The following is a 22,541-nucleotide window of genomic DNA, read 5'->3' as shown; positions in this document are numbered from 1 at the left end:
CACCGAAATACTCACAGTAAATCAATACCTCTCAAACTGACCAGAAATGACGTCAGAAGCACAGTTGGATCTGGAAGTTTTCTCTCTGTGTGCCTGTAAGTGTGTGTGTGTGTGTGTGTGTGTGTGTGTGTGTGTGTGTGTGTGTGTTCGAGCCTTTTCCCCTGCCCCTTTGCACGGGCGCGCACTTTTGAGTCGCGCTGCTACGTGCCCAGATTAGAAAGCAGCTGTGCGCGCGGGGAGGCAGTAACTCGAGCAAGTGATGGAGAGAGATGGAGACCAGCGAGCGGATTCCCGGGAACTCCACACACTGTCTTCGACTAAACATGATTAATTACCATCTCTGCAGAAATGAGCGGTCTGCAGAGCACGTACACCCGTACAATACGTAATATCCAAAGATTGTAGCTTATTAGGAGCTGCTGTCACCTCTGTGGTTAGAGAATGCTGCATATCATTTCTAAAGATTGTCCCGGTAAAGATTAAGCACACACACTGGAATAGATTGTTATGATAGAGATACAAATATCTAAATTAACACAAGGTCGCCAGAGAATCACAGATGCATGAAGTCCCGGTGGGAATGTCGCTGTGATATTTAAACGGGGCTTGCTTTGGCATTTTAATGATGCTCACACGACATTTCTAAAATACTGATCATTGACACCGAGAGGGGGGGGGGGGGAAGAAGGACTCAGATATGTTACCTATTCAGAGTAAAACTACTCTGTAACAAGTCCTACTTTTAAAATATTACTTACTTAAGTAAAAGCACAAAAGTATTGGCATCAACATTTACTCAAGTACCAAAAGTAAAGTAATTGTAATGGACCATTACAGAATCATTTATATCAAATGAATGGATTATGATGATTAATGTTTTAATGTGTTGGAGCTTTACATATTGCTGCTGGATATTTCCACCTATAATTATATATACAGTATTATACAAACATACAGTGCTGGAAAGTAACATTTTCTCGAATACCTATTTGTTTGACTTTCCTGAGTATTCAATAGTCAACTATTCTGGAAGCAGATATTTTAATGTTTACTCCATATATTTATACCACAGGATTAGTTACTTTTGCAAGTCAATTGATTCATAATCACTATGCATATGCTGGTATGCTGGCATGCTGGTCACTATTGAATATGCATTATGATATATTGACTATATTTTAACATTTTCCAACGATTTGATCTTTCTCATCACTTTCTGATCACATCTGCCTTGCTGAATCTCAGTACCTCAAAATTGTACTTGAGTAAATGTACTTCATTACGTTTCAACACTGTAGTTATATATATATATATATATATATATATATATATATATATATATATATATATATGTTGATTTGTATTGTGTATTAGCCAATACTCTAAAAATGTAAAGTAACTAAAGCTGTCAGATAATTGTAGTTGAGTAAAAGTAGGCTATCATAAAAGGAAAATACTCAGGTAAAGTACAAGTAGGCTACCTCAAAGTTGTACCTTAGTACGGCACTTGAGTACATGTACGCATTCCACACCTGATATACATTATACATGTGCCGGTTACTATTGAATATACATTATGATAGATTGACAATAAAAAAAAAAAACATTTGCCAACGATTTGATCTATTTCTCATCACTTTCGGACCACATCTGCTTTGCTGAATCTCAGTACCTCAAAATGACACTTGAGTAAATGTACTTCATTACATTCCAGCACTGCTCACATCAGGGTGAAAACAGAACGCGTTTTAATTCCTCTCAGTGTCGCTCATATTGAATCCCGATCGGCTGTTCCCCAGATTGAACATCACCCCTCCTCTCTCTCTCCTCGTTCATCAGCCCGCCTCTCTCTCACCCCTCCTCTTCCTCTCTCTCTCTCTCTCTGCTGGAACGCACGGACCTCCGCTCTGTCCAGGGATAACATACTCTCGCTTTCCCCGCCTGACACGCTGCAGATCGGACCGTAAAGCTGCTGCTGCCTCCTCTTCTCATCGGGAACCGGATCAAGGTAAGACTACAAGACAAAAACCTCTCCGTGCTGAGAGAAGCTGGGCTGAAACTGTCAATGCTGGGGGGAAGAGAAGAGGGGGGGGCTTGATCGATGCTGCACTTGTGGGTTCACTGGGATGATAGTGGTGCGCACTGGAGACACGCATGCTGCCACGTTGAGGTGATTTGGACCATGAGGAGATGTGTCCCGTGTTCTCAGATACTCATGAGGAAAAGCAGCAGCTGAACAGAAGAGAGGAGGAGAGAAAACGTAGAGAAAAGAGGAAGGACAATGTGGGCAAATTGTTGCCAGCTCGACCTGTTACAAGTGGTGTCATGCATCCTGATGTGCACAAAAAAAGGGGGGACCGTTCTAAGTATCGCTTCCCAGGGTGAATTAATTTCACTATGAAGGTGTGCAGGACTGATGTTGGTGTTTTGAGGCAGATCCTCCGGGCTGCAGAACCCCGGGATGGTGCTCTCTGAGCGGGGAGGTGTTGCTGGAGTTGCTCGGTGCCAAACCCGGAGGAGGCAGCTGCTGTGTGTGTGTGTGTGTGTGTGTGTGTGTGCAGCGGAGAGCTCTGCATGTGTGCGTGCCTGTGTGTGCGTGTGTGCGTGCGGCAGGTTGATGCGTTGTGTGAGCAAAGGAGTTAGCCATTTCCATATCAAAGTGGGGGTGTGGATATATTTTGTATTATTAAGAGTGGAGCAGAGGGAGGAAGGCTGCACTGAGAAAACTGAAACTTTAATTAAATGCATTATGTTAACAGATTTCACATAATTGTATTAGGTTAGTTGAAAGCAATAATATTAAGTTTCAATAAAACACATTAGGTTCAACTTAATCTCTTTCAACTAACCTAATACAGTACCGTGGCATTTGTTTGACATAATGCATTTAATTAGAGTCAACGATTCAGAGTGTTTGGTTGTGTAATTCAGCGGCAGTGTGTGTGCGTTTGGAGTCAGTGAGAGGAGAAAAAGAGGGAGACATGAGAGAGGGAGTTGAGGAAGCAAAAGGGGGGAAGAGGAGAAGAGAGGGAAAGGGGGAGACGGCGTACACCAGCGCTTTTTTTCTGCCAGCCGTTTGATTTATCGCCTCTCCAATGCGCACACGGCTCCGGGTCTCACTGTCATATCACCGACTGATCGGGATTATCTTGGTCGTCTCGTAGACACATCTGGCCGCCAGTAACACACCCTCGCCAAGACAGGAGACCCCCCCCAACAACCCCCCCCCCCCCCTCTGTATAATACCGGGGCCAGACCAAAACACACGTTAAAGACATGACGGATGATTGCCGCCGTGAAAGCAATCACGACTGATGCAATGTGACAAGCGAGCCAATGGACGTCCACCGGTGATTTGTTTTGATTCCACTGAACACACACACACACACACACACACACACACACACACACACACACACACACACACAACACACACACACACACACACACACACACACACACACACACACACACACACACACACACACACCCACACACACACACACACACACACACACACACACACACACACACACACACACACACACACACACACGACGCAACTTGGATGAAATTGTCTATGCTTCTCATTGCGATAGTGTGTGTGACTCATTTGGCCGTGCAGGGCTGGGATAGTGGCGATCAGAGCTAAAGGAGCGCCAAGCTTTACTCAAAAGAAATGATTGGGACTGAGCAGGGGGAGAACCGTCTTGGGAAGTAATGGATTACATGTAATGGGGATTACAGTAATCAGGATATAATCAAAGGTTACTGTATTCCCTTGCAGTCACAGACGAATACAAAAGTGAATTTCTAGAAGGATAAGGACGTAACAGGACTCTTTAAAATCAAGAGTGTCGTATGTTAGACAGGCTCCATGGCTCAGGGGTTTGATTCGCTGATTTATCCATCCAGAGATCATGTGTTCGAGTCCTAGAGTTTACCTGGAATATAAACCTGTTTTTCTAATCCTTCAGTTCATCATCGTCACCTTTAGCACACAGAACACTTCACTAGGGGGGCTGTTAATAACATAAACCATTATTGATGCCCGTAAGGAAAGTAATGTGATATTGAGGTAGTCCAAAGGTAACAGAAAGTTACATTCATGTTTTAAATTGGGACACTCTTCACAGGTAACAGTAATCGTAATGGATTACATTTGTAAAGTGGGGAGAACACTCAATGAGCTTCATCATGAGCTTTTTTCCCTGATCCCTACTGTTCTATCCTCATCATCATCATCATTATGGTTATCATCATCATGGCCATCATCATCATGACCGTAACTACCTCGTAAAAATACTTTAAATAGATCCATGCTTGGTCTTTGCATGGAGAGAACATACCATTTGTCCCCATATATTATCAGTGCAAAAACATTTTTTAAGAGTACATGAGGCAGCTGCGCAGACTATACTTCGACAGTGGCACTAAGCTTTTAGACACGTTAAATATTATTTTAATGGTAACATCTTTTAAGGTGGATGAACTTCGTACTGTATGTCCATAATGTGATTATATTTGCAGAACACATTCAACTGTCCAGTGTCGGACAAGGTTCACCTCTGGCTGAACAACATTTGCTTAAAGTTAAATGCAAAAAAACAGTAAGCATGATGTTCAGTAAACGACCAGTCAAAATCGAAGGATCCAATGTGTTTTTAAACGGAGCAGAAATAGAACTAGTCCCCCACTTCAAGTATCTCGGAGTCATACTGGACTCAAACTTGACTTTTAAGAAGCATATTAAGAAAGTATCCAATACCATTAAATTCAACTTGCAACATTTTAAACAAATCAGACCTTTCTTAACTTTCAAAGCTGCAAAGTCACACCTCCACTGATTCTATCCCACATTGAATACTGTTTGACAAACTGGTCGTTTGCTTGAGCCACAAACCTGAAACCCAGAGAACAGCTGTTCAAGAGAGCTATCCAGGTGTTTGACAGAAAGCCACATTCATACCACCACTGCACCATCTTTGAGAAACACAATTTCTTAAGTTTTGATAATTTTAAGTCTTTTAAAAGTATGTGTTTTATTTATAAATGTTTACATGGACTGCCCCCCCCCCGCCCCCCCTTAGGGGAATTCCTCCACATAAAACACACTGGGTGCACCAGGTCAGAAACCAGAGGAGACTGTGAGGTCCACCGCAGACGGACCACTTTTGGATAAAATGTCCTCTCCGTTAAAGACAGCTCTTTGTGGAACAGCCTCCCCACTGAGATACGGGATCGTCTCTCTCTCAATAGCTTCAAAGGTCAACTCAGAGAATGGATGAGAAACAAACAGACCTGTAATCACCGCTAAATGCACTTTAACACAGGGGTATCTCCTCTTGCACTTTAGGTAGCACTTAGTGCATAGACAAAGATACATTAACCTGTAAAGGAGGAGCAAAGATTGACCTATTTAAAAAAATTTTTAAAAAAATGTTTACAAGAAACAATAATGATACAAATATGAAAAAATACGTACAAATAAAATGTTAATAAGATGCTTACACACCAAACTTCTCCATGTTATTTTCCACTGACCCCTACTGGTCCATCATCATCATCATCATCGTCATATTTTTGTGCTAAACTGCCTCACAAAAACTCTCTAAATAGATCCGATCTTCTGCATATTTCATGTTCTGTCAAAGTGCAACCTCCCTCCTCTCACTTTGAAATATTGCTCACTATCATAGGTCTATTAAAGCCCCACACCTCACTCATAAATACACGGATACACACACACACACACACACACACACACACACACACACACACACACACACACACACACACACACACACGAAAAATGCATGGCAACTGTATTCAAGAGAGCTTCACCACGGTCTGTTACCATGGTGTCCTTTGTATGTAATAAGAAAAGTAAAGCCCCTTCCCCAGTGGGCAGAAAAACACACCACCAACATCTGGCTTGTCTTCGGTGGCAACGGTTCAAATCCTTTAATTCCTGGGATTTGCAGTAGTGTCTAATCCTTTACTCATTTGAAGCCACCTGAGGTTAGAAGAGTGACTCATTTCGGAGAAAGCCTTCGGAGAGATGTTTAATATAGCCGATAAACTGTGATTGACTTTCCAGTAAAATGAAATCCAAAGTCCAAATATAACGTCTTCTGCTAAGGCAATCTACTGTGAATGTAATTTGACTTATAATGTGTCGATCAATCCATATTTTTGCCATCTATATAACCCTAAAACCAACCTTTCTCTAGTCTATTTAAACACTATAAGCCTTGCCCACTACAAGAGGAGCATGACATTACTCATTCACAAAAAAAATGTAGGCTTGCAAAGGGGCGGAACATTTCCGGTAAATTTCCATGGGAAGTTAAACTGGGGAATTTTGAAATAAATACCTTTAATTTGTTCTCACTCTCGCGGGAATATCTCCGCAATGGAGCGAGTCTAAGTTTAACTTTCGATTGCATGATATAGCCCAGCGCAACACCTTCGTCACACATGTTGCCACTTGTTTGTACCATGTTCAGGAGATTTGTAATCTGTTCTAGAAAAACGATGTGTTTTGGGATATTTGGGGAGTTAGGTGGTCCTCGAGTGTTTTTTTATTGGTTAAGCGGTCCTTGTTATGAAAAAGTTTGAGAAACACTGATCTAGATGAATACATTTGTATGTGATATTTGCAATTTAAACATTAAATACATATATTACCCCATAATATCATCACTTCACTTTGTGTAGTCCACAGGCTCAAATGTGTGGCTTTATTTGTCTTGTGCTTTGGGCTCAAAAGTGTGATCCAGTCTTCTAGAAATCATCTGTGCATGTGATGGAGGAGTGCACAGTCCCTGTCATCAGGGAGGGACTCGGAGTTGAGCCGCTCCTCCTTCGCGTCAAAAGGAGCCAGTTGAGGTGGTTCGGGCACCTAGTTAGGATGCCACCTGGGCGCCTCCCTAGGGAGGTGTTCCAGGCACGTCCAGCTGGGAAGAGACCAAGGGGTAGACCTAGGACCAGGTGGAGGGATTATATCTCTTCGCTGGCCTGGGAGCGCCTTGGGATCCCCCAGTCAGAGCTGGTTGATGTCGCCAGGGAAAATAAAGTTTGGGGCTCTCTGCTGGAACTGCTACCCCCGCGACCCGACCACGGATAAGCGGGAGAAGATGGATGGATGGACAGTGCCTGTAGGGGGTGTGGTCTCAATAGCCATGCAGTAAGCAGTGTGCTATGGCATGGGTATTCAAGTGTACTTGAAAGGCATCTGTTTGTTTTAGTCAAGATGATGCTAAAATATACTTTCCCCAACTATATTTAAGTTCCCTATGAAGAGCCAACCTTCAATTTAGAAAATTCTCTGTTTATTCCCATTAATTCCCGTGGAAAGTTTCCATCTTTGAAAATTCCCGCAACCCTATCAAAATGTCTCAACAAAATCCTTTAAAACATTTAAACTATAAAACTAAAAGAAAATCTTAACACGATAAATGGCTCCAATAGCAATGATGGAAACATGAAACCTGGGTGGACACGCTCATTTTGACCAATTTTCCAGTGTGATGTTATCCATGTCGAGGTGAAAATATAATAAATAAAATCAAAAGGTGGTTGGACAATTGATGTCATTTATTATTTTGCAAAACATACAATTCATATTCTCCCCTAAAAGCCCCAATTGTCAGCTTCACAGCTCCATTAGCAGAAACAGTAGATTGCTGATCATACTGTATCTAAAGTACTTTTAATTCACACACGATAGAAACAAAATAACACTGATTAAACGTCTTTGTACTCTCCCAACTCTTGATTGACAGCTTGAAGAACTTGCATATAAAAAAACAAGTATCCTCTGTAGCCATTTTCACTGTTTACCAACCCTACTTACGTCAAGTTGAACGTGACCAGAACTCGTCTACTAGCAATAGGGAAGGAGTCCATCACCGTCTTTTTTGAATCTCATCTAAACGGTGAAGCCTCAATACAATACTGAAGGGAATATGAACAGATGATTGGATTAAGGGTCCCTGAAGGCCACACCCAATTCAATAGAAATGTGAGAAGGGCAGATGAGTGAAAGAGGAAGAGGAAGAGGGGAGAACATGGAGGAACATTGGACACTATCTGCAATGCTTCACAAAGGCAGTATTCAGTCATTATTAGCACCTTTTATGCCACTAAAAACCTAACAAAGCTAGCATAATATATCGCTAATGAGAGCTCTGAGACTGAAAACCTTAAAGAAAGGCCTTGGGGAAATACATCTTTAAAGCAATTATGTGAAGTTAGAGTAATAAAGAGAAAGCACACAATAATAATGGCATTTGGGAACACATTGGGACTTTGCTTGCAATAAGACTTAAAACTGTGGAGTCCAATTATTGGTTTGATTAATGATGTGTTGTAAAGGTTTCCAAATCCACGCAGCATTATTAAATTAGGAGATGGATTCTTCTGTGGGCAGTAACTTTTACATTTAAAGTGTATATTTTGCTTTTTCCATTGTGTTATATAACTTGGTTTAGTCCCAGTATGCCACTCGTTGGTCATTCATATTTAATGTCCAAATTAAAGAACAATACATGTTTTCTTTCTGGTAATGTTCACACTCCATAATCCTAATAGACTGGGTGCAGGAATGAGTCATAAAACCCGGAAAATACTTGACAACTTAATGTCATCACCCTGTGCTGTAGTTCCTTTATAGCCCAACATTTGCCTCCTTTAGCTTAGCGGTGGTGACGTGAAGTCATGTGACCGTGCTGTAGTTCCTTTATAGCCCAACATTTGCCTCCTTTAGCTTAGCGGTGGTGACATGAAGTCATGTGACCGTGCTGTAGTTCCTTTATAGCCCAACATTAGCCACCTTTAGCTTAGCGGTGGTGACGTGAAGTCATGTGACCGTGCTGTAGTTCCTTTATAGCCCAACATTAGCCACCTTTAGCTTAGCGGTGGTGGACGTGAAGTCATGTGACCGTGCTGTAGTTCCTTTATAGCCCAACATTAGCCACCTTTAGCTTAGCGGTGGTGACGTGAAGTCATGTGACCCGTGCTGTAGTTCCTTTATAGCCCAACATTAGCCGCCTTTAGCTTAGTCGTGGGTGACGTGAAGTCATGTGACCGCGCTGTAGTTCCTTTATAGCCCAACATTAGCCACCTTTAGCTTAGCGGTGGTGACGTGAAGTCATGTGACCGTGCTGTAGTTCCTTTATAGCCAACATTAGCCACCTTTAGCTTAGCGGTGGTGACGTGAAGTCATGTGACCGTGCTGTAGTTCCTTTATAGCCCAACATTAGCCACCTTAGCTTAGCGGTGGTGACGTGAAGTCATGTGACCGTGCTGTAGTTCCTTTATAGCCCAACATTAGCCTCCTTTAGCTTAGCGGTGGTGACGTGAAGTCATGTGACCGTGCTGTAGTTCCTTTATAGCCCAACATTAGCCACCTTTAGCTTAGCGGTGGTGACGTGAAGTCATGTGACCGTGCTGTAGTTCCTTTATAGCCCAACATTAGCCGCCTTTAGCTTAGTCGTGGTGACGTGAAGTCATGTGACCGTGCTGTAGTTCCTTTATAGCCCAACATTAGCCACCTTTAGCTTAGCGGAGGTGACGTGAAGTCATGTGACCGTGCTGTAGTTCCTTTATAGCCCAACATTAGCCGCCTTTAGCTTAGCGGTGGTGACGTGAAGTCATGTGACCGTGCTGTAGTTCCTTTATAGCCCAACATTAGCCACCTTTAGCTTAGCGGTGGTGACGTGAAGTCATGTGACCGTGCAGTAGTTCCTTTATAGCCCAACATTAGCCGCCTTTAGCTTAGCGGTGGTGACGTGAAGTCATGTGACCGTGCTGTAGTTCCTTTATAGCAATAATTTCAATATACATGTATCATAAATGTGGAGGTCCTTTTAAACATGTATTGTATACCTGTGGTGTTTATTTTTATTATTTTATTATCTTTGCTTTGTAATGCCTGTTGTAAAATGCCATTATATAATATATAATAATGTTTTTACTGTATTTATTCCTAAAAAGTCTTTTAATTTGTTTTGTAAAGCACTTTGAATTGTCGCGTACAGAAAAGTGCTATATAAATACACTTGCCTTGTTACTGCCTAATCTGTTGAACTGCCAATCATCCAATGCATGTTGATGTAAACCCTAACCCTGGAGAGACATGAGTTGAAATAGAAATCGTCCAAACATCCGCCCTTTACCTCCTGTCCTTCCTTGTGAGTGTTTGAGTGTGTTTAATCTGTAAAGTGACATGTTTACTCCGTGTGCCTCTATCTGTACATGTGGTAGTTTATGTTTTTCAGCTTCAGCCTGAACCTCGTTTTTCATTCCTCTCCCAACACAAACATGAGGAGCACTGAGAGACTGATGGAGGGCAGTGGGGGGGAAATGCTTTCCAATGTTAACTCTAATATTTGTCTGCAACAATAACGGCAGCAACGGGAAGGACAAATCTTATCGCCGGCCCAAATGTTGTTTTTCTCCCATTGTGAGCTGCCAGTCTGTGGCGGGTGGTGATAAGTTATTGAAGGAAAAAAAAACACAATGTTTTTGAGATGGAGGAGAAGAGGAGTGATATGGAAGTGATGAAGAGGGATGGCCTCAGTGGAGGAGAGAGAGAGTTTCAGCCTGGCAGTATTGTTACAGTGTGATGCGGGTATTCTGAAACCGCTGAATGCATTACGGGAGATATACAACGTTAAACAGAAAAGCAACAACAAAAATGGTTGTCTAAGAAAATATATGTTTATACTGGAACCAACAAAGGTTGACAGATTCATAGCTCACTGCAAGATAGGGAGATGGTCGGTAGAAATATGTTTAGAAAATAGTAAATGGACCAGATTGAGAGAAAAATGAAAAATGTTGAAAGGGATTGTTCAGAAAAGGATAAATGTAGTGTCACTTCACCATCTACTGTGTGTGTGATGTAGAACAACCCTGTGGAGGGCCAACATCATGAAGAAACTTGAAAATTACCTTTTAAAATAGGTTTAAATTATAGTCCAAATAGAAATAAATCTATGGAGGTCCATTTGTGGTGGTAACTGAGCTATCCAAAATTGGATGAAGACCAATACATAGTTGGTAAGTGGCCCTTTAGATGAGATTATTCTGACTAAATATAAGACGCTAGTGGTCAAAATGATTTTTTTAACCTGTTAAGCCCTGAGTACTGAGTTTCAGACTCGAAAATGACATTCCCAGAACAAATTACCATAACTTCCCTTCTAAAAAGGGGTAAATTAATCATCTTTGTATGTATGCTATGCGCTAGCTTGTGCTACATGCTATTGTTAGCTTGTGCTACTTGCTGTGTGGGAAATGTGCGCCGTTTATTGTTTAATTGGCGGCATTAACAGCGATGACATATGCATATATTACATATTTATGTGTCTTATAACCCAGTTCTCACGGGTTGGAATAGGTCCACAAGAATAAACCCCGTATTTAATCAAGACCTCAGCCTCGTGTCATTACTGGAGGGAGCTACAGTTTTTCATGTCATTGATGTAAAAAAAGGCAGAATCAATATAGAATTTATTTATTTTAAAGTAAATTCAGATTGAACATAGTAAAAAAATGTAAATTATAGTGTCCGTCCTTTTTTACTTATAGTGAAAACCACCTTTGAATGATGGGATGGTAGACTAAAAGCTTTAGGAATCCAAACTGTGACATATAATAAGTACCCTGTATCAAGATTGATGCAAAACAAGTGACATTTGATCTTTTTAAAGGTTTAGCAACAACAAAAACCACTTCGGTGGTAATTTGGGTGGATTTGCCATATATATAGAACCCATCGGTCGATTTTGATGATTGACACCTCTTTTGAACCGTTAGAGCCAATAGAATCGAAGGGAAGTCCCTAAATCCATCTAAACATTTCCATTGAGGAGTGAGAGTGATGTGCATGCAGTTTGCCAAAAAACGGAAGCTGGGTTGTAGCTCTAATAGCAGCTAGCAGCTAATATGAAATCTCCGTTTTTGACAAAAATGGAAGGATGGATTATCAGAAATCATTTCAAAGTGACACAGACACATTGGGTGAACCTATGGATGAACCTTCAGCAGCGTGTTTATCATTGTTATGCCATTGAACACAACGTTTGATCAGAAAAACAGCAAAGGTAAGACATATTTGCCGTTTTGGCTCAGTAAAGCTACGCTGTGTGATGTCTGGGTTTGCGTGAGCTGCCGTGAGTTTTGGTCGCACAGTGATGATACTTATACCGCTAGAATCTGTGGAAAAGCTTTAATCTGATAGCTTGTTTGTGCAGATCCGATAAGTAATACAATATTTCTACCGTGAGTTCTGTGCTAAGTGCGTTAGCATTATTTTGCTCAGGGCTAATTCAGAGGCTCAGCGTTAGAGTTATGTTTTGGTAAAAATGGTTCATACAGTATCGTCAGTTAGCTGAGTTTCTTCCCGTTAGTGGGTATGACACATTAATAGGTTGTTAAATGTTAAGAAGCCCTGAGACACAGTTTCGTAAAAAAAAAGAAGCTTAACAGGTGCTAATGTTCAGGTTCATATTTGTATTTAACACTAGAACCGCCAGAGATTTTTTATACCTAAAACCGCCACCAGGGTTAGACCCAGCATTAGAATGCATTGATTTTCAAAGTAAAAGTATTGCTTTAAAAAGAAAAATGGTCCTTGGTAGTATTCTCTCTCTCTTCTCTGAGCGAGAAGAGAGAGAGAAGCGAGCGAGGGAGAGAGAGAGAGAGAAGCAGAAGCGACGAGAAGGGGAGATATCTTCGATAGCTCTCTATCTCTCTTCTCTATCTCTCTCTATCTCTCTATCTCTCTCTCTCTATCTCTCTCTCTCTCTCTCTCTCTCTCTCTCTCTCTCTCTCTCTCTCTCTCTCTCTCTCTCTCTCTCTCTCTCTCTCTCTCTCTCTGCAGTAGACAAAAGGCGTTGCTATAGCAACACGTCATGTTTGTTTACACGCAAAATCAATAGCGTGAAAAGGGGTGGGAATAGGTATACATTCTTTTGGCGATTTCTTCAATCTGACTTCATATTGACAATTCTTAACAACATAGGGTGCTACATAACACACTTTCAGGAAAAATCACAGACTGGGAGACTTTAATATGTAAGAAATGTGAGTTTGAACTAAAGAAGTCAGTGGACTAACATTTCGCTTTAACGGATAAGTGCATAGATTAGGAGATGATTAAGGTATTTGGAGCACACTGAAGATACACAAACATAAGTAGCTTTTTATTGAATAATGCACAAACTTTTGCAACTCCACTTGTGATTTATAGAGAGACCAGGGGGTATGTTTACAGACAGATCTTTCACACCACAGTTTGAGGGGATGATGGACAGGAAATGTGTTTTGCTCTTTATCATACAGCCCTGCAGAAAGACTGAACGTTTCCGCTGTGAGTTCCTCTCAGGCTAAAACTTGTTTATGGCGATGGCAGCTGAACCCACAGGGATTTAGTGATGTTGTTGTAGAAAGTTGCCGTTTGGCTTCCGGACTACACTCTCCCTCTGCCACGCACATAAACCTCCTCTCTTTCCCCAGGAACACTGCTTTGCACAGTTAATTTTGTTGTCTGAAACGTTGCTATCGGTTACCATGTTGCCGAGGGTGATGATAGAAAATAATAGAAGAAAACACTGAAAGTGAAAATATATAAAAATGCAAATCATAGTAGAGTTATAAAAATGAAAGGGCCGGCATTTAGGGCTGACGATAATACGTTTGGACACAATATTTGCCCTCATTTTATTCTGGGTTTTTAAAACACACAAAATGAGCCTCTTTTACTGAAACTAAACTAAATCTGTCAAGCATTTTTCAATGTTATAGACTTTTGCAACATCAAGCACCTGGCAGTTCCTTACGAACTTCTAAGAGCAAGGAAACTGGATTTTAACTGACAACTTTCCTTGGGTTTAGAGTAGCTGCAGGGGTTCAGCAAGAGTGCATTGGAAATGGGAATATTGTAAAAAGCACAACATTTCAATCTTTCTTAGGAAAATGCCTGCACAGGTGTACATTATTCTCTTCCAAACACATTTCTCTATTTTTGCCGAAGTATAACTCATTATTTCATACACACCTTCCAATATGGAATATGTACAGGAGTACCTACTGTTAGAAATTAAAATCAATGTTGATATGGCGTAATTTGAATTAAATACACTATTTAATTTAAATCAGTTTTATTCTGAAAAACCTGAAGTTCACTAACTATTAACTTAATACTTGTATTCTGAAAGTTCTTCACTTCCGGTTAGCATTAGCATGTGGCGAAATGCTGCATTTTCAAACCGTGAATCAAAGGTGAAATGACATGTGATGTTGTACACTGAGCACACTGGGTTTAGCACTCATTTATTGCCGCTGAATAACGTTTATTAGGGAATGTTTAAATAACCACAGACACCAGAATGATGTAATTTAACAACAGAAAAAGGCAGGAATTGCATTGGACCCGCCCCCCGACGACGCCGGCCAATAGGAGAAGACCTCAGATGACAACAGGAAGAGCAAGCCAAGAATTGACCTCTTCCACCTGCTGACCTGGACTGACCGGTCGGATGAGGAGAGCGCCTCCACTCGCACATTTCATTTTGTACACCACCGCATCTTTTGTGTAATTAAATGCTGTTAACTTTTATAAGCTTCCCTTGACTCTTTTCAGTCTCTCCTGCCTTCAGGGTTCTAGAATACACTAACACTACTCATACATTTCATTGTACCCTTTGTACAAAGTTGAGAAAGTTCAACAGATATTTCATGTCTCTGAAAAAGCTAGTTCTTGTCATTTCATGCTGACTGGGAAAAAGTCCAGTTTCGCTCTCTTATCAAACATTCATTTCTTGTGTCTGCAGCCAAAGCACAGCCGTGTCAAAGCAAGCAGCAAAAAGTGGGACTCTCACAATAGGTACAAAGCCCGAGCCTTTCTTTAGAGAAATGTTTTGCCCAATGAGTGCCTAAATTGTCATTCAGAATTGCACATGCCAGCAAATCTCTAAAAGCCGTTCTAAAAAATGTCATGAATGATTGTCCACCCAACAAAGAAGATCACACTTCCGTATTCTTCCATCGTTATCCCTCTTTTTCAGTTAAAGTCAGCGTGGCAGAAGCTTGGATGTTTAAATCTGTAAAGGACAACTTTGTAGTGCATCTGCTCCAAACTGTACTTTACCACACTGAGGCTGGTGTTTACTGTCTGAGACTCAAGAGTGATGATGTATTGAAGAGCGGGTCGGATGTCACAATGAAGCAAATGTAATCCTCTAATAGAGCCTCACCAGCTATTTCAAATATTTTCTAGTTCTCTTGAGAGCTGCTCCACCTCAAGACCTTTGACCTGTGCCTCTCATATCTCTGGTTCCTTTTCATTGAAGCTATGGCACTAAATAAAACATGCCTTATATCTCCTGGAGTCCTGTATGGTGGGATTGGTGAAGACATTATTTAATAGGAGGGTTGAGAACTATTCTGCAAACAACCTTGAAGTGAGTCTCCTAAAATAGAAGTAAGTAATGACATTGCAACTAAATATATTTCAATCAGGAGAGACTTCGTTTTTGTTTAAAGACACATTTATCGATGTGTGCACAAGACAATATAATTTTTTTATAAATGTATTGAACATGTCAGAAACAAAACATACAACAATATATATATATTCCTTTTTTCTCCTCACTCATTATAATAATAATAACAAAGTACAAACAAATAAATAAAATAATAATAATTCTCAAATAGTCTGTTAATATGTTTTGGTGATTACACCCCATTAAGATATGCCGTAGATATCATACATCTTAACACAGAATGAGTGTATGTGCAAAGATCTATGGATCAATAGAATAGTTTACCCCCCTCTTGTTGATGGGATGAAAAGGATACTGAAGATCTGACATTTTTGAAATTCGGAGTGGACTTCCTCTTAGCTGGACCCGAGTATTGGATTTGATGACAGGAGTTGGAGGAGGGCTGCAATTACATCAAATTAGTCATTTTAAACCATCAAATCTGTAATATGGATTACACCGACAAGATGTTTAGCCCCATAGCTCAGAAGACATCTAAACCACCATTTAGCGGGCAGGGAAGATAGTGGCCGACCCCTCCCACCCTGGACACAAACTGTTCACCCCCCTCCCCTCTGGCAGGAGGCTGCGCTCCATCAGGACCAGAACCTCTCGCCACCTGAACAGTTTCTTCTCCTCCGCTACCGGCCTCTTAAACAAGGCCCGGCCCCCCCACTGACACTTTACCTCAGCCACAACGTAGTCTCTATGCATTACATTAATGCACACAATGTGCATACTGCTTACTGCAGATATTTCTTGTTTCATATTTAATTTTTATATCCTATAATTCATTCATAGCATTCTATTTCCATGTAAATGACTGCTTTACTTTATTGCTATTTAACTATATCTTATTACATTGTCCTTAAATATTTTATGTCTGCACCATGCAGGGGCGGTTCTAGGGGGGGGGGCAGTGCCCCCCTAACACTGACCTCTGACCCCTCTGTGGCCCCCCTAACAACGAAAAGTTTTTTTTTTTTTTTTTTAAATGTTAAATGTGTAAACATTGCACTATAACTTAAGCTGAAGCTAACAGTAATAACTATAAGATCTATCTGAAATAAATAAGTGAAACAAATACCAATAACTGTATTGCATTGTTTTCTTATGCGCAATTACTTCATACTGTCTAGTTCTCTTTTTCGTCCTGCATTTATTGAGCCCCCCTCAGAAAATAACTGGCCCCCCCAGTGGCCCCCCCAGTCAAATTGGTCTAGAACCGCCACTGGCACCATGACATCAAGTCAAATTCCTCGTATGTGTGAACCTACCTGGCAATAAACCGTTTCTGATTCTGATTTACAACCTGTTTAAACAATCAATCTGGGAGGCGTGTGGCGTAGTGGGTTGTGTGTTGGTGTTCGGTCACAGGTTCAAACCCCACTGCAGTCAGCATGTCGTTGTTTCCCTGAGACACTTCGCCCCAAATTGCTCCTGTGGGGATTGCCCACAGTATTGAGTATGTTAGTCGCTTTGGATAAAAGCGTCTAACATGTAATGTAAGTTAAGTGACCTCGGAAATGACATTTGATCCGTAGACCTTTGCACATACACTCATTCTGTATTTAAAAAGTAGACGTAGTCCCTTTGACGTCACCGGGAGGTTTGTGTAGTAAGTTTTGGAAGATTGAAATGTTGGATTTAGAAAGCCGCCATCTTGTTTTTTGGCTAGAAGCATCAATGTTTTTTTGGAACCAGAAGTGACAGGGTGGAGTAAAGTGCAACACATTACTAAACAAGACGTTTTTAGGTGACGGTGAAGTTGTAAAATGAAAAACACAGACATCACCCAAATATGAGATTGCTGTATTGGCAATCTGTCAATCACAAGGTAGCTACTGCTTCTACAGTAACAGCTATTCATCCTTAAGGCTACTTCTTCTTTAAAAACAAATGTCAACCATAATTGGAAAGATAGGAGTGTCTACATGTGGACAAGTGGCATCTGACTTCAGAAAGAATGCATGAGGTTTAGCTTTTATTTTGTTCAAGGAAATGTCTGCATACCGAAAGGTCTAATAAAAGCTTTGCTCTGCTTTTCGTTGCATTTCCTTTGTTATTTATTCCGTTCATTCATACAGAAACTTGCCTTCAGGCAGATATACAGTACTGGGTAATTACATTTTGAATAGCTGCAGAACACGAGGCGTACTTTATTTATCTGATCTTAGTCTGGCTCAACGGATGTTTTAGAGAGAAAGAATATTCCTGCTTTCAACACAAGAGTTAGTGGAGAGGGAAACGTGATTGGCCTTCACTTTAACCTAATCTTAGTTTACAGTGATTGGATGATTCAATGCAAAGTAGTGTTGCACGGTGTACCGATACTTGAAAGGTACCGCGATACCCTGCCGTTAAAAACATTACGATTACTCCGTTTCATTAGTATCGGTACTTTAAGAATGACGGGGAAAAGTACTCCGGTGGGAAAGCGCCGTTTTAATAAGAGCCGTGTGTGTTCGGCGCTCTGCTTCCACTCCCTGCACTGCAGCCGTGCCTGCAGTCCCGCCCCTCTCAAGCACGCTCTAAGTCCCGCCCCTCTCAAGCACGTTCTAAGTCCCTCCCCTCTCAAGCACGCTCTAAGTCCCGCCCCTCTCAAGCACGTTCTAAGTCCCTCCCCTCTCAAGCACGCTCTAAGTCCCTCCCCTCTCAAGCACGCTCTAAGTCCCTCCCCTCTCAAGCACGCTCTAAGAGCCTCCCCTCTCAAGCACGCTCTAAGTCCCTCCCCTCTCAAGCACGCTCTAAGAGCCTCCCCTCTCAAGCACGCTCTAAGTCCCTCCCCTCTCAAGCAAGCTCTAAGTCCCTCCCCTCTCTCGTGCACGCGCTAGCTGCCAGAGCATGTGAGAAAACGAGAAGCATGGCTGCAAGTGGGAGTGCAACTGCCGCTGCGCCTCGGCTTGTTGACAAAAAAGACGCCAGAAGCGAAATGTGGAAGTATTTGAGCTATATCTCTGACAGTGAGGGCAAGCCTACGGACACCACGAGGCCTGTCTGTCAGACATGTTTCAGATCCCTGCAAACCAAGGGAGCCAACACATCAGACTTGGCTAAGCACCCGCCGACCGGCATCCAGAGCTGTTTAAAGCATTTAAAGACAGACAGGTTAGCGAATGTGATAGATAACATAATTACATCATGCTCAAGCCCATGCCCTCACATCTAAGTCAAACAAGTGTAATTTATTTTGTGACCAACGAACATTTTCGTAGTTTGACGAGGCAATTAATGGCAATGATAACTGTCTAATATCTTTTTAGCTAACTTACAAATGTGGCTAACATCTGCAATGTACATTTGGTCAATAATTATTTATATTACTGTACTATTACAGTATTAAAAAAATATAAAGTTAACTATCAAAAACATCACATAAACTCAAGTATAAAGAAGAGACCATGTTGTAAGAAAACACTTAACAGATAAACTACAATTGTATTGATCATGAAAATAATAAAAGAAAAGTATCGAAAAAGAATCAGAATCGCAATTCTTGACTAATGCAAAGTAACATTTTCTGTTGTAACTCTACTGCTAGTGGATGATAAGGTCTGATTGGTCTCCAACCAATTTATCTTCTAACCAAGGCTTATTTTGTACTTACATTTCGACCAATCACTTATAATAAGTGGTTTTTGGTTTCAAGATGTTTCTATTTTCGGCCACAAAAGACATTGAACTCTGATATCTAAACCACACCGCAAGTACTTTTTCCCTGACTTCATTCCTATTTCAATCAGATGTTCCTCAGAAAGGTCCGGCTACGGAAGGCTAAGCTTATCTTGCAAATGAAGTGTCTACTTCTGTTCAGCCTTGTGTGAAGATAACTCGGGAACCATTTATTCCGCTGCTCTTCATTCTAATTTCTACAGATACGATTAAAAGCCCGCAGGGAAACCTGGAAAAGATTGTAACTAATTACCTGTCGAACACGTCAAAAATGAAAAGGAGCGTTTTATCGTTTTCAGATCTACTGTACCGAGCGATGTGTCAGTGTATGAAGCTATGAATGTGTCTGCTAATAAATGCATCATGACTACCTTGGGCATTTGACTTGAGATGGAAAGCCGGTGAGAAGCCATGTGGGTAATGAGATAGAACATGTTATCCTATGGGAGTGCATCTTAATTTTATCGTATTGTATTTGTATTTGTTACCTCATGTGATCTGAATGTAGTGCATCCTATCTGCATTATATATTTTTTTTTTCCTGCAACTGTGGCCCAATTTTCCAACAGGGATCATTAAACTTTCATTTCATCAAATCTAAGAACCATGTAAGCTGGACTTGAACATTTTCTGGCAGGCTTTCAAAGTTGTTGTGGTATATTCAATCCAAATTATTTAGGATGTTGATGTGTTTTATCTTCTGAACATGCTGGGTGTAATTAAGGACGGACACATGCTGCTCCACTGGAGGCCTCAGAGACACTGTGTTCCCAAACCTAAAGTTGATCAAGTTTCGAGTTCAAGACAAGTTTTACCGATTAAATTCCTTACGTTGAGTCTCATGATTATTGTCAATCGTTGGAAAGTAGCTACATGGAGATGTGTCTGCATTGCTTTGCTGTTTAACATACCTTTGATACATTAAGGCCTGTATAATATTTCACATTTTTGAAGTAATGGGAAGACATTAAGATAACATGCATTTGTATGTTTTTCTAACCACCTTAGGAGGGCAATCATCTGCACACCGTTACATTGAGGCTGTACTGATAGCTTTGTTGGTTATTCTCGCGTCCAGGAGAGAAGCTTTAAAGGTCCCATGTCATGGCCATTTCCACTGATCATAATTCCATTGTTGAGGTCTACTAGAATAGATTTATATTGTGCAGTGTTCCAAACTCACAGTGGTTTCTCAGCATCTCTGTAAACTACGTGTATTCACTGAATTTCACTCTCTGCCTTTAACGGCTCGTTGTAGCTCCAATAGCTCGAGCCCCCACCCTCCCTCTGAGCACAGTGCGCTCTGATTGGTCGGGACGTTGTGAATCACGCTGAGCTCCGTGGAGGTGTTGTTTCCTTGTTTAGCGAAACACAGCCAAACTCATCCTGAGCACACACAAAGTCACAGCCGAAGTAAAAACAATAAGTGTGGCTTGAGATTGAGTAAGAAAAAGGTTGATAAACGCTGTGAGAATGGGTCTGCAGAGAGAATGGGTCTGCAGAGAGAATGGGTCTGCAGAGAGAACGGGTCTGCAGAGAGAATGGGTCTGCAGAGAGAACGGGTCTGCAGAGAGAAGGGTCTGCAGAGAGAATGGGTCTGCAGAGAGAATGGGTCTGCAGAGAGAATGGGTCTGCAGAGAGAACGGGTCTGCAGAGAGAATGGGTCTGCAGAGAGAATGGGTCTGCAGAGAGAATGGGTCTGCAGAGAGAATGGGTCTGCAGAGAGAACGGGTCTGCAGAGAGAATGGGTCTGCAGAGAGAATGGGTCTGCAGAGAGAATGGGTCTGCAGAGAGAACGGGTCTGCAGAGAGAAGGGTCTGCAGAGAGAATGGGTCTGCAGAGAGAATGGGTCTGCAGAGAGAATGGGTCTGCAGAGAGAATGGGTCTGCAGAGAGAATGGGTCTGCAGAGAGAATGGGTCTGCAGAGAGAATGGGTCTGCAGAGAGAAGGGTCTGCAGAGAGAATGGGTCTGCAGAGAGAATGGGTCTGCAGAGAGAATGGGTCTGCAGAGAGAATGGGTCTGCAGAGAGAATGGGTCTGCAGAGAGAAGGGTCTGCAGAGAGAACGGGTCTGCAGAGAGAATGGGTCTGCAGAGAGAATGGGTCTGCAGAGAGAATGGGTCTGGAGAGAGAATGGGTCTGCAGAGAGAATGGGTCTGCAGAGAGAATGGGTCTGCAGAGAGAATGGGTCTGCAGAGAGAATGGGTCTGCAGAGAGAATGGGTCTGCAGAGAGAATGGGTCTGCAGAGAGAATGGGTCTGCAGAGAGAATGGGTCTGCAGAGAGAATGGGTCTGCAGAGAGAATGGGTCTGCAGAGAGAACGGGTCTGCAGAGAGAATGGGTCTGTAGAGAGAATGGGTCTGCAGAGAGAATGGGTCTGCAGAGAGAATGGGTCTGCAGAGAGAATGGGTCTGCAGAGAGAATGGGTCTGCAGAGAGAACGGGTCTGCAGAGAGAATGGGTCTGCAGAGAGAATGGGTCTGCAGAGAGAATGGGTCTGCAGAGAGAACGGGTCTGCAGAGAGAATGGGTCTGCAGAGAGAATGGGTCTGCAGAGAGAACGGGTCTGCAGGAGAATGGGTCTGCAGAGAGAATGGGTCTGCAGAGAGAATGGGTCTGAGAGAGATACGGGTCTGCAGAGAGAATGGGTCTGTAGAGGAATGGGTCTGCAGAGAGAATGGGTCTGCAGAGAGAATGGGTCTGCAGAGAGAATGGGTCTGCAGAGAGAATGGGTCTGTAGAGAGAATGGGTCTGCAGAGAGAATGGGTCTGCAGAGAGAATGGGTCTGCAGTGAGAATGGGTGCGAGAGAATGGGTCTGCAGAGAGAAGAGAATGGGTCTGCAGAGAGAATGGGTCTGCAGAGAGAATGGGTCTGCAGAGAGAATGGTCTGCAGTGAGAACGGGTCTGCAGAGAGAATGGGTCTGCAGAGAGAATGGGTCTGCAGAGAGAATGGGTCTGCAGAGAGAATTTCGCCACGATCCCAACTGTCTGTTATCAGCCTGCAGCCCGGGAGGAGAAATCAGCAGAGCTGCCTGCACTGAGTGTGAGAAAGTCCGTGGATTGGTCAATTTGGACCAATCAGCGGGGGCTTAACGTAACGGCTCCACGGATTGGTCCATTTCGTTCCGGGTACGGATGACATCATGCATACCCGGAAGAATCAAATGGATGATGACGTTTCACCAACGAGGCGTTTTGGGGAGGTATTTTCTGTTTTAGAGTTTTACTCGCTACAGGGTGTACATTGAGGGTTTTGACTCTGCACACCGTTTACATGCATAAAAACCTTCATAACGCACAAGGGGACGGGTACTAAC

General features: G+C 42.1%; 1 protein-coding gene across 1 annotated transcript in view; it reads left to right on the top strand.

Annotated features, from left to right (window-relative positions):
* The first annotated feature begins 1,894 nt into the window (after positions 1-1,894).
* LOC117534033 (protein phosphatase 1 regulatory subunit 29-like) overlaps positions 1,895-22,541 on the top strand; it is a 372,457-nt gene continuing 351,810 nt past the window's right edge. The window contains exon 1 of the mRNA XM_034198047.1: positions 1,895-2,008. The gene's annotated coding sequence lies outside the window, so the exon portion shown is untranslated. The remainder of the gene's footprint in view (positions 2,009-22,541) is intronic.

This window comes from Gymnodraco acuticeps, unplaced genomic scaffold (genome assembly GCF_902827175.1).
Source record: "Gymnodraco acuticeps unplaced genomic scaffold, fGymAcu1.1, whole genome shotgun sequence".
NCBI lineage: Eukaryota > Metazoa > Chordata > Actinopteri > Perciformes > Bathydraconidae > Gymnodraco > Gymnodraco acuticeps.
This window is presented reverse-complemented; position numbering and strand designations above follow the sequence as displayed.